Source organism: Protopterus annectens, chromosome 11.part0, assembly GCF_019279795.1.
Source record: "Protopterus annectens isolate FY-2018-M chromosome 11.part0, PAN1.0, whole genome shotgun sequence".
In the NCBI taxonomy this organism is placed as follows: domain Eukaryota; kingdom Metazoa; phylum Chordata; order Ceratodontiformes; family Protopteridae; genus Protopterus; species Protopterus annectens.
Genome location: NC_056745.1, coordinates 840,361,443 through 840,375,515, shown reverse-complemented (window position 1 = coordinate 840,375,515; position 14,073 = coordinate 840,361,443).

Here is a 14,073-nt window from a genome sequence, read left to right as displayed (position 1 = left end):
GAACTGTGCTTCAGAAAGCCTGACTGAAGTGCGTATACATCATGGCCCTTCAATGCACAAGAGGTGTTCTGTAGTCTGAAGTTGTTACACAATAGCTGAACATATTTTTCTCAACCTATACTGTTCCAGAAATATTGCTAACATTGCATGCTAAAATATGTTCAGTATTTAAGATTCTCTTTTTGAGGCAAATATTAACACATACCTTAGTACTCCACATCAAACCTGAAGCCTTCCATAGGTGCACATGGGCATTGAAAATTCCAAAAGAGACTTGAAGCATTCTGATTACAAAAGGATACACTGGTGAAGATGACCAGTAGGAGAAAAGGTTTAAGTTCCTCATGCTTAGCCACTGATAGACAGCTGATTATTTCTTGTCAGGCAGAAGACTCTCCCTAGTCACAGCTTCAGTACTTACTGCATTGCAAAGTCTGTACCAAACAGTCTTAACTCATCATCTCCTCTATTAGAGGCTTCCAGATGTTCATGCTACAAAAAAATAGTGATTATGTCTGCATGTACATATTGATACTATCCCTGAATCTTTCCCTTCCAGCTTCATATTGTGATCTTTATTTAGTAGCAGCTCATTTTTTTTGAGATGATACATCCTTCCTGTATTTCATTTCTTTGCAATACCTAGGCATCTTGACTATGTTACTGCAAACTAACTCCTAACAAACCTATAGGGTCCAAGTTTCTCTAGTTACAGTTTGTATGGCTTTTAACTTCAGCTGTGTGTCTGTTTTTGTTGTCAAAACAGCAATGAAAAGTTAAGTAGTGACAGACTTTATCAGACTTTATGACACTTCAGTTTTTAATTTCTCCAAGACTTTATTTTGGGTTTCTAATACTGTGACATGAATGGGTCCCATTCCTATGTCAAAGTATGATTAAAGTTCATTAAATTAGTATTGTATTAGTCTTTGATGTTAGCCAAAAGTGCTCTTTGCAGCACCTGCAATGTGCCCAGGATTGACTATTTCTTCAATTAATACTGTTATATGTATCGGTGACAAATCTAAGTACAATTGTAAATTATTTTTTATGAGACCCATTGCACCTATTACTACTATTGGAACTGTCTGGGTATCCTTCTTCCACATTGCCCTTATTTCTGCCTGCAAATCCTGGTATTTTATGACTTTATGTCTTTCTGTATGTAAGACTTTGCAATCAATGGGTGTATCAATACTACTTTTGTCTTCTTTTCCTGCACTACTATATCTGGTCATCTCACATCTGTTTTTTGAACTGTTGGTAATGGGTGATCCCATGTGATATAAACATCAACATTTTTTATAAAGCTTTGTGGTTCATGCTTCCAATGCTTCTCAGCTACTTCAGTATTATAATGTTTGCACAATCCCTAATGCAACAGCCTTGCCACATTATTATGCCTTTCCATATACAGGCCTTCTGCCATTAGTGTATCACACCCAGCAACAAGATATTTGACTGTTTCCAATTCTGTTTTACAAAACCTTCATTTGTCTGATCCCCGGCATGTTCAATGGAGTTTGTAAATCAGTGTGTATGTAGTCCACTATCCGGGGCCACCAATATTAACCTTTTGTCTTTTGAAAACCCAAAAACCAAAACAATCAGGACAGCCAAACAGCTCTGAGTATGACTTTTATTGAAAAAACATTTGAAATATAAGCGTTTTGTTCTAACTTATTGTAGACATCTTCAGAAAAAAAATAAAAAGGCTGTAACGTCAAGACAACATGCTAAAATGTAAAAGTAAAAGTAAAAATATCATTCTACCACAGAATATTCTAAATAAGTAGGATTCAGAAAAAATAACTTGGATTCAAAGATGGCTGCCATTCTGTAAACACTACTGATCTGCATCTCTGCATATAACCTGTGGAAATCTAAACCCTGAGGTGGTATCAAGAACTTTTAAACAATAAATCTTGGTAAAAATAACTTCAGCTGCATCCATCTAGTATCCAGGAAGTGAACAAACTAAGAGAAAATATACTATCTAAGAGGATTATTACGGAGTATCTGTCTCTGAAGAGATTCTCAAACAAAGGAACTGTCTATTCAGAAGACTCTGAGTTTTACTGCTGATATAAATGTCGAAGGAAGACAAAAATATGGACACAACTACCACAAAAACGAAACTCTCAGAACTGCAATCACCGGAAAAAGATGTTACTTCGAAAAGACAAAAAATTATTAAACAACAGGAACAATCAAAAGCAGGGACTAAAACTAAGCCTGATCCAATGCTGAACATGGAGGATATCAGAGCTGCTCTGTTACCCATTCAAGAAGCTCTAAAAGAATTAACTGTACAAGTACAAACTTTTAGAATCTCCTGTACTCAAATCCTTGAGAGAATGGATAAAAGTGAAGCCCGGATAGCAGACAATGAAGATAAACTAAATCTGTTAGCAAAAAAATCAGATGCACATGAGCTTGAGATTCGAACTATGCAAGCCAAAATAACTGATTTAGAGGCAAGATCTAGAAGGAACAATGTAATTGTCAGAGGAATACCGGAGTCTGTACAATATAATGACTTAACTACATCCATTCTACAAATATTTACAAGTATTCTTACAGATCCTGATTTGTCAAAACAAATAATCATAGAAAGAGCCCACAGAGCTTTAAGGGAATCACAGGCTTCTAACAGTCCAAGACCTGTATATGTTAAAATTCTGAATTATCAGGATGTTAGCAAGATTCTCTCAACTATTAAAAAAAATGGAGGATATGTTATGTGGAATAATAATAGAATTTCTGTGACTCAGGACTTACCTCTCCAGATCAGGCAAGCTTGACAAATGCTATCCCCTTATTGTAAACTTCTTATTGAAAAGCATATAAAGTTTCAGATGAAGTACCCCAATACTTTAATATTCACAGTCGAAGGATCCAAATATCTGGTTTCGTCAAAAAATGAAGCAAAAACTACCTTTTTGAAGCTTTTTAAGGCTTTACCTGCTTCAGAGACTTGATCTGGCTCTCCGTAGCGACTGGCATGGTATCCGAAGCTGGATTTAGCTGCTACTGTGGATCGTGGTCTTGGTAATCCTTTGTTTGCTTCTTGTTCTGTGTTGGGCCCCTTTCTGTTGAGATAAGAGTTCGTTTTTTAAATCCTGGACTTTCGAGACTGTTTTCCGAAGTTTTATAGCTTTTACGAAGTCTGCTCCTCTGCGTAGTGACAGGAAATGATTCTGTAGCTTCTAAGGGGGCTTTATTCACTGTGGCACTTCCGGGAGTGCGTCGCTGTTAAGGTTCCCCCTTCGCGATCGTTTAGACTGTTTTTCAGGCTTGGCAAGCCGAAGAGGACTATGCTGGACTGATTTAAAGTAAATGCAACATCGAAGAAAGCTGTATAATAGTACTTTAAGCACATATGTTCAAGATGCTGCATGTTTATTTCCCCTAATGGTAAAAATTTCTTAATGTTAAAATATAATAATGCTGAACAAGGAATGGTTAGACAGGTAAGCATTTAGGGCAGGATTCTCCCTTAACATTATTAAGTGTCTGTATCTTTGGGCATAACACTGAGAAATGCTGATGTTTTTAGCTTAAACATGTGAAAATGTATAACTAAACATCAGGGTTGTTTGGCTGCTTATAGGACTATATTTTTACAATAATGCAGGTTTTTAAATGTAAATAATTTTGTCTAAAAACTGAACTCTCATTTTATTGTATAAGCAAGGGGTTTTAATATAGGTAATTTGAATTGTTCACTTGATGTTTAGTTAGAAATAAGGAAAGTTAACTATTTTTACACAACAGATGTATATGTAATGTTTTGATTTGATGTTTTTAGACAGTAATAACTTTTTATTAGGATGAGACAATCAATACTTATATGATGTTTCTAGTTAGATAATTAATGATTTACTCACAAGTAACTGATACAAGAGATGTGGATTAATAGTGGTGTTTAATAGGGAATGTTTAGATTAGGCTTTGTAGAATTAGAGTTAGGTGTTATAGGTTTTGATTATATTATATGTCTTATTTATTGTTACCTGAAGTATATATTAAGGACTATGTTAGTAGTTAATACAATTGTTTACTCTATGCAAAACCTATACATGTCCTGGTCCAAGGGTAGAGTGGGTAGGCACTGGTATGGGACGGGATATCAAGAATGCTTCCAAATCATATATATTGGTAAAAAGTCTCTGAGTACACTTGATCTTTTCTTTTTAAAGGTTTCAAAAAATGAATAACAGAGTAAAATGTGGGAAATAGACTCATGGAATATAAAAGGGCTCCAGAGCTTAAAGAAGAGGAAACTATTTCTTCATTTACTGTTGCAGTCTGGGGCGTGTTTTACACTACTCCAAGAAACACATTTAACTAATGATCAATGGGCAGAGATCAAGAAAAGGAAATGGATTAGAGAGGTCATAGCTTCAGAAGGTAAGACCAATAGTGCAGGGGTAGCCATAGTTATTAAAAATCAATATCAAGGTAAGATTCTGGACTCTAAAATAGATAAGGAAGGAAGATGGTGCTTTGTTACTCTCTCTTCTAAGATACATGATAAACCTATTTTACTTTGTAATGTATATGTACCATGTAGTAATCAACAGTGTTTTATAGCATCATTATATCCATTGTTAAACCAATATAATAATTATTATATAATAATAGGAGGAGATTGGAACTCTTATCAAAATCCAAAATTGGATAGGTCTTGTCCACAAAGGTCATTTAATAGGCAAGCGGTGGTTACATTAAATGATTTGAAAGAAGATTTCCAACTATATGACCCTTTTAAATATCCGAATAATCCTTCCAATACAAACAATTTTACTTTTTATTCACCGTGTCACAAAATGTGGTCGAGAATAGATTTTTTTCTGATTTCACAAACAATGATTAATTTTGAACCATTAGTTCTCATACATGCGCGTTATTTGTCGGATCATTCAAAAATCTCATTACATTTTTCTAAAGATTCTATGCATAATTTGTCTCACAGGGGCTATAATTGGTCTTTAAACCCCAATCTATTAAATAAAGAAGAAATAATACAGGAAATTATAGATGTTCTTAATAGTTTATTAGTTAAGTTGGAGAATTCTCAACATTCTCCTGATATAGAATGGGCAACAGTTAAGACGCAAATAAGAGGGATCTTCTTGCAAAAAGCTTCATATTATAAAAAAATGTATATTAGAGAGGTACAAGATTTGGAAGTTAAAATAAATTCACTTGATCAAAAGCTGATTCTGAATTACAACAGTCAAACAGAGGAGGAATTATTCAAATGCCAAAAAGATCTTTTCTTAATTCAAAATAATAGGTTGACATTTTATGAGCATAAAATGTTAGCGAGGTATGCTAATCATATTCAAGTACCATCAAGAGCATTAGCTAGAATTATTAATCAATCAAAATCAGCATCTGTAATTTCGGAAATACAGCTTGGCAATACAATATATTCTAAAACCACAGATATTATTAATGTTTTTGAAAGAATATACTCAGATATTTATGCGGATCAAAAGGATCTATCTTTAAATGGATCTACTGAGGAATTTTTCCAGAAAATTAGTTTCCCAAAAATAGATGACATTTCCCAAGAAGATCTAGTTAAACCTATATCGAGGGAAGAAATAACTGATAGAATCAAAAATCTCAATCCATATAAGGCACCGGGGCCTGATGGCCTGACTTCTGAATTTTACAAAACTTTTTGTGATATTCTGGGTAAAATACTCTTGATTGTATTTAATTATATAATTAATAATAAAATTAATGATCTCCATTTTAACGCATCAAAAACTATCCTTATACCTAAAATGAATACTGATACTCAGAATCCGGATAATTATAGACCTATTTCACTTTTAAATGTTGATATGAAAATTTTAACTTCTATCTTGGCTAATAGATTGAAAAGAATTATGAATCAAATAATTTCTAGTGAACAAGCTGGTTTTGTAACTGCCAGACAAACAAGTGATAATACATTAACACTACATTCATTAATTTCTTATGCTAAGCAAAAGAATTTAAATATTTATGCACTCATAATTGATGCGCAAAAGGCTTTTGATAGGGTTGATGTAGGATTCTTGTTTGACACTTTGCCACAGTTCAACATACCCAAGGAATTTGTATCATGGTTACAAATTTTATATACTAATCCTTACACTACTTTGTATATTAACAAAAGTTTCTCTAAAAGAATACAACTTAAAAATGGAACACGACAGGGCTGTCCTTTGTCTCCCTTGTTGTTCAATATATATTTAGAACCTTTATTTTTATATATTAAACAGAATGTATATCATAAGGCACCCATACTATATGGAACAAAAATATCCATGGCGGCGTTTGCAGATGACCTTAATATTTACTGCACAACACCAATATCAGATACTGAAAAATTACTGAAAGCGGTCGAGAACTTTGCAGTAATATCTAATTACAAAATTAACCTCAAAAAAACAAGCATATTTCCCTTAAGGACTCCGAAACCCTTTTCACTTCTTTCATTGGTGGGACAGGTAAAATCTGAAGAGAAAATTAAATACTTGGGTATTACCTTTTCTACAGATGATAAGGAGTTTTATAACACTAACATTAAATTAGTCTGGGATCACATAATACTTGATTTTAAGAGATGGAAAAATCTAAAGTTACCGGTATTAGCAAAAGTTGCAATTATTAAAATGAATGTTTTACCCAGATTATTATATATATTTAGATCTGCTCAAGTATTCATTTCCAAGGCTTTTTTTAAACAAATCCACAGGGAATTGGCTAAGTTTATTTGGGATCCAAAAAAGACCAGAATATCATATGATAAATTGATGACCCCAAAAAATAAAGGGGGACTAGACTTACCAAATTTCGAAATGTACTATTTAATAATAAATTCGAACAGAATCTTAAGAATTGCCAACTATGATATATCTAGCAATAAATGGACACCAATGTGGGTAACTGTGAACTATAAATATATTTCGAATTTGAATATTAACCCCAAAGCAGTACCTTTTTTAAAAAAGGAGATGATTAAATTGTATGATATAATGGATCACATTAAATTATATATAACGTCAGTACAGAATTTATTTGGATCTCTAAATCTTATCCAGCATATGATGGTCTTCCAACCTTTTCATAGAAATCCTAACTTGAAAATTAATAATAAACTAATAAATCTTAAAACTTTTCCTCTTATGATGAATCTTACCTTACTTGATATATATCCTTACTTAAAGGAATCCATTAATACAATAAGACAAGAAATGAATCTGCCCAAATCATATTTAACTATTTTGAGACAGATTAAGGAACTAGCTATAAGTTATTTTGATGACTTTAAAATTAAAGATGAGGAAATAACAAAATGTTTCAACTTATGGCAATCTCTTCAACAAGATGTCAAATATATAGCAGCCACTAATAAATTAATAAAGGATTTTAAATTTCAGAATACAGTGCTTATTTCAAAATATTGGAGGGAGAAATTACCACTTACAGAGGACAAGCAGTTCATGAAGGCAATTAATCTCACAACGAAATCAATATCTTTTCAAAAATTAATGTATACTCAACTTATGATTTTTGGCAATGCCTATTATACACGCCTCAGAGTGCACAGGTTTAATTCTAAAAACTCTCCAAACTGTCCATGCTGTCCAGATCAAACAGCAGATCTTCTTCATATGTTCTGGAGCTGTAAATGTATCTATAAACTCTGGAATTCGTTAAAACTGCAACTCCAAAAGATGGGATATCAAAGTTCAACACTTTCATGGGAATTCATGATATTACATATCCCTCCAAAACAACTTTCTAGATCCCAAGTCACTATATTTATTAATATTTTCCTACTAATGAAACTTTATATAGTCACAAACTGGTTAAACCCATCTCAAACCTCATGGAACAATTTTAGGACTTTAGCAATAAGACATATATTAGCTCACAAACTACTTTTGAAGGATCATAATAAAAATATTAATAACCCAAAGATATGGGAACAAATTTTTAATATCATACTGGCATAATATATGGAGATCGAGTGTATTGTGAGACATATATACTCATTACGGGAAAAGATGTTAATAAGTAAAGATTGAGATAACTGACTTATGTAAAATTCTTTTGTTATATGTTTCTGTATAACTTGATGTTACATTTGGAGGCATTCATGTAAATATTGTATATATGTTTTTGGGATTGAACTAGATAGGATAGTTAGAAGGTATTAATATTTTTTGTTTTGTTTAAGTTTGTATGGAAAATGCTAAAACAATAAAGATTTATTATTGAAAAAAAAAGAAAAAATAACTTTAAAATGTGCAGTCAAAACTCAAAGTTTAGAAGCCCTATATTTCAGTTCACTAGTAATAGATACTAATTCATTTAAACCTCATACACTCAGGGTCCCCAAACGTAACTGCCAACATAAGTCTTTGTGCAATAATAAATTCTGCCAGTCCTCTTTGTTGTTTTCATCTGCAATCCTTTCAAGAATAGAAAATCTAAACATAGAAAAATGTTCGCAGCTAGTTCCATGCCTTGCTAGGTCACTTTTGTTGTCTCATTTTTTAATGCTATACAAATGATGATAAATACATTTATTAAGTGAATTGTTGGTCTTGCCTGTATAAAAGGTTGTGCATGACTGGCACTGGGCAAGGTAAACAACTTTAGATGTGTAGCAAAAATATCTGCCCCTAGTAAGCCATCTTCTAACAGTGTCCCACAGTGTTCCATTGTAGTTATTTTCTATATACGTGTATTGTTTAGACCTACCACATTTCAATGCCTCAAAACGTCCAGTCCATTATTTTTTATCTGGTCTGTCTAGTATTCTCTTGAAGTTTGGATGATTCTTATAGGTGTAAAAGGGCATACCATCGAAGTGGCCTTTAAAGTCACTTTCATTCTGTAGTAGTGTCCAGTTTTTTAATATAATATTCCTGATGTCTGATGCCTCCATGTCTGCTACACCAAATGTGCGTTTCCAAAATCCAACTCTCTCAAAAAAGTACATGCGCCCACTGAAGAGGTGATGACTGAACCTACTGAATTTCAATATGAGTGCCCATGAAAACAGAGAGGTCCCTTTAGGACAACAACCCTTGAGAGAATCTGCCAAAATTGCCAACAAATACAAAACAAACATGGAACAAACAAATCAGTTCAAGAGGGAGGAAAACAGAACACACTAGCACAAGAGGAACACATATTCCACCAGATTCAACAACAGGTGAATTGTGAGGAGATCGTTGCATCCTCTGGTACAGTGTCTGTTACAAATTTCTATAATTTTAACATCTATAATTATATGGGCATTTTAATACAACCTGAACATCATGGTTTATTTTTGAAAGGCTTCACTTTTATTCCTGCTGGTGGTCATGCATGTGTAGAGCAGACTTTAATTAACTTAAAATGATTTACAAGAGAAATGAATTTAACAATCTTAATTGGGGACAATATGAGCAACAAAAATGTGATGCAGAACTTGAAACAGAAAAGCACATATAACTCCTCCTTCATCCAGTTATTAATGCATTTGAAAAAGTTTGTGAGACTGAGATTAAAAAACTTCTGGCAATAAAAATACAATGTATGTTTTATAACGCTGCACGTATTGAAAAACAGCTACTTGAAAATCTCACTAACAACAACAACATTCGGTATATGAAACCAGATAAAGGGGGAGGTCTGGTTGTTATGGACTTAACTGATTATACCAGTAGAATGATTGCTTTATTGATGGATACCAATGTATACCAACCAGTTTCTCTGAATGAGATTCACATTGCATACGGTTCAATTGACATGTGGTTGGAAAAACTATTATTGTTTGAGGACATCTCTGTGGAATTATACATCTTTCTTAGGGTGTCCTTTCTGATTATTCACAAAATATTTGGTATCCCAAATATACATTTGAACATATTGGATCCACCACTATGACCAACAGTGGTAAGTCAGTCACCGAGCCTTTTGCCAAATATGTGGATACTAAATGAAAACATCTTTTTAAAGACTTTTCACATGTTTTGAGGGACGCATGGGATTTTGTTGATAAATTAAGAAATTCACACAGTGGAAAAAATAACCTATTGGTCACCTTAGATGTCAAAAATTTATTCACAGTGATTCCACATGACATTTGTTTATCATGGTTCAGTGACATTATTTTGGATTCCTATTTAATTATTGACAACACGCTTAGACTCATCTCCAATTTACGGAAACAGTCTTGCCCAATAATTTCTTGTTATTTGATGGAGAATATTTTAAACAGATCCCCGGGCTGGCAATGGTTGCGGCTTGTGCCCCAAGCTTTGCTAATGTAGTTTTATTAAACTGGGAAAAGGATGTGGTATTTAAATTGGATTATTTTTAGCATTGCAAGAGTTATTGACACTTTGGATGACATCTTTTTTATTTTGTCAGGTACTTTATACCAACTGGAGGTGCTCATAATAGAACTGGAGAAATCAACAGATTTTCTCAGATTTTCATCTCACATCGAAGAGTGCAACATACATTTTTTGGAGGCTGAACTTGTGAAGAGTAGTGATGGCACACTAGATATATATGTAAACCTACATACCTTAAGTCATTTCTGCATTTCAGGAGTTGCTATCCTTTTCACCAAAGGAATGTTGTTCTAAAAAGTGAATTTGCATGAATTTCTAGGTTAACATCAAAAAATGACAAGAGCTCCAGACAGTTTGAGTTACTAAAAAAGAGAGAGCAAACACTGCCAAGGACTGAATAAAACTTATTTAATAAAGTTATCACTTTCACTTCTTAACAGATGCTTCCTCAGACTTTAATAAAGCATAACAGGAATCAGCATAATTTATACTCTCAATGTGTCCAAATAGACATGTGAATCAATCAATGTTCATAATATCTTAAAGCAACAAAGCATCCTAGAAAAATTCAATTGTGTGTGATCATACTATTTAAAGATGGGAAGTTTGAGTAGGGATATACTCTGTAAAGCCTGAAGAGCCAAGGAGCTAGAGAACTTATGCTTTTATGCAGTTTGTATGCTGTTGACTAGATTTTACTGGATCCATGTGTGTGTTCATTTTACCTGTGCTGTGGGACTGCATTTTGGATCAACTACTGAACTGAAATTTTAATAAAATATAAAGTTAATCACTGGCTTTTTTCTTGTTGCGGTGGTGAACTTAGTAAACCTAATTTTATAGACAGAACTAATAAAGGAAGACCCTACTTTAGAAATCATAATAGAGACGGACTTCATGATCCTCCATTGGTGACATCAACCACCTTTCAGAATTGTAGAATAATCATACCCTACACTAACAATAATAAAGCATTACTTCAAGTTATTAATAAAAACTGGAAAATATTCACTTCTGATGAGAAATTGAGAAACATAGTTGGCAACCAACCAAGTTTCTCCTATCGTAATAGTAAATCTCTGAAGAGACTTCTATGCTATAATGATGGCGATGTTCGAACTAAGTCAGTACAATCCCAGCAACAAGGCACCTTTGGTTGCAGAAACTGTAATCACTGCTCATATATGTGCAATAGTAACAAGTTTGTTCATCCTACCACAAATGTAACCTATGTATTTAAGCATTATGCTGACTGCAAAATGAGAGATATGGTATAGTTAGCTTCATGCACCAAATGTTTTGCTTTTTACATAGGAAAGACTAATCGTACACTAAGGGAGAGAGTTAGAGAGCATATTTACTCTATAAATAAGGAAGATGCGGGGAACGGTCTAGCACAACATGTTTTAAATCATGGAAGCAGTCATAAGTTTTTATTTTTAGTGCTTGAGCTTGTTTATTGCAATATTAGGTTGGGCAATATCAAGAATCTCACAGAACAAAGAGAAGCAAAATGGATTATTAGAATGCAGGCCAAGAGGTTTGGATTAAATGATAAATTAGTGCTAAAGCGATTTTTATTAGAAAGACCACTGAAACATTAGGATAGTGGACATACTAGCAGGTTAGAAAAAAATCTTTTCTAAAGATTTTTAAAAAGATTTTTAATGAATTTTTATTTCCAGACATGTAGTATCTAACTATAGGGTTTGAATAGTTCAATAGATATTTAGCTAGGACCTTTGTCTTGAGATACATTCTTGGGATTTAAAATCACGTTTGTTGTTTTTGTCATTGTTTTTGATGTTAAAGAATTGTTTAACTGTGTTTAAATATTTATAATAATTTGACTTAGAGTATTGTTTTTATACACTAGATACAAAACATATATATGAATTTTTCTAGGATGCATTGTTGGTTTAAGATATCATGAACATTGATTCACATGACTTTTTGTGACACATTGAGAGTATAAATTATGCTGATTCCTGTTGTGTTTTATTAAAGTCTGAGGAATCATCTAAGACGTTAACGTGCTAACTTTATTAAATAAGTTTTATTCAGCCCTTGGCCATGTTTGCTCTCTCTTTTTTATGGTTTTTCATTTTTTTATTGAGAAGAGCTTAATTCGCTGGTCCTTTGTTTATCTTTGAGTTACTAAAAAAACATGTTTTCGGATCATGGATATCCTATGGAGCTGTTTGAGAATATCAAAGAAGAAATCTAGGCAGATAGAACTAAGTAGTATGCTCCAATTATACATTATGGTTTATGCACCGATAAAACTAACAGAGGTGAACAAAGGAATATAAGTAATCAGAATTTCATCATTCATTATTCCTTGGATGCAGCAGACCTCAGGAATATTATATTAAAAAGCTGGCCACTAATACAGAATGAAAGGGACTTTAAAGACCACTTCAATGGTATGCCTTCTTGCACCTATAAAATTCATCCAGACTTCAAGAGAATACTAGAGAGACCAGATAAAATATCATGCACTGGAAGCTTTGCAACATTGAAATGTGGCCAGAATAAACAATGCATGTGTATAGAAAATAACTACAGCGGGACACTGTGGGACACTGTTAGAAGATGGCTTACTACAGGCAGATATTTTTGCTGCACATCTAAAGTTGTTTTCCTTGCCCGGTGTCAGTCATGCACAGCCCTTTATATAAGCAAGACCAGCAATTCACTTAATAAATGTATTTATCAGTATTTGTAAAGCATTAAAAAAGAGACAAAAAAGTGCACTAGCAAGGCATGCAATAAGCTGCTTATATGATTAGATTTTCTATTCTTTTTTTTTTACTTTAAATTGTTCTTATTTATTTTGTAAATCATTTAGTAATACATGAAAAACAGAATAGAAAGAAATACGTTTTGATTACATTTATGAGATAGAATCCATGAAATTGTTTATAATGAAAATATTTAACCGTAATATGAAAAAACAAAATTATAACACAATAAGTAACAATATAACTTTAGAACCTAAACAACAAAATAAAAAGAAACTATTTACAGTGATGCCTATGCAAAACAAGTGATACATGTTATATTGTTGTAAAAAGGTTTTATCTTAGTGTATACTCATATCATTCTTCTCCAATATTTCCATTACAGTCTGTCAGTTGTTATAGCATGAAGTAATTCTGTTATTTCTGTTCTTTAAAGTAGAAATTCCCATTTGTCCAACTGTCAAAACAAGTTTTTTTAATTCCTTGAATGATGCAGGTGTCACAGATTTCCAATTAGTAGTGATGATCTTACATGTTACGGCAAGTAAAGTCCAAAGAACTGAAGATTTGTTTTTAGGAACACATTTGGGTATAGGAGAATTAAACAAAACTAGACATTTGGTTAAATGAAAATTATCATCAAATACAATCTGGAAAAAATTATTAATGTTATCCTAGTTCTCTCTAAGACTTGTACAATTACAAAAAACATGCTGCCAGTCTGCCTTTAATTTTATTCCATATCTCCAACATTCCTCTTCATTTGTAAATATTAAAGCTAGCTTTTGTGGAGTATAAAAACTCCTATGTAAAAATCTCCAAGTGAATAAATGCCATTTAAGTGACACTGCAGTATATTTTGAAGATTTAAGTATATATTCTTTATCTTCTTGTGTTGGTAGATGTCCATTTATTGATGCAAAATAATTCCAATATGTTTTTTTATGATAAATTTTTGTTTTCTTAAC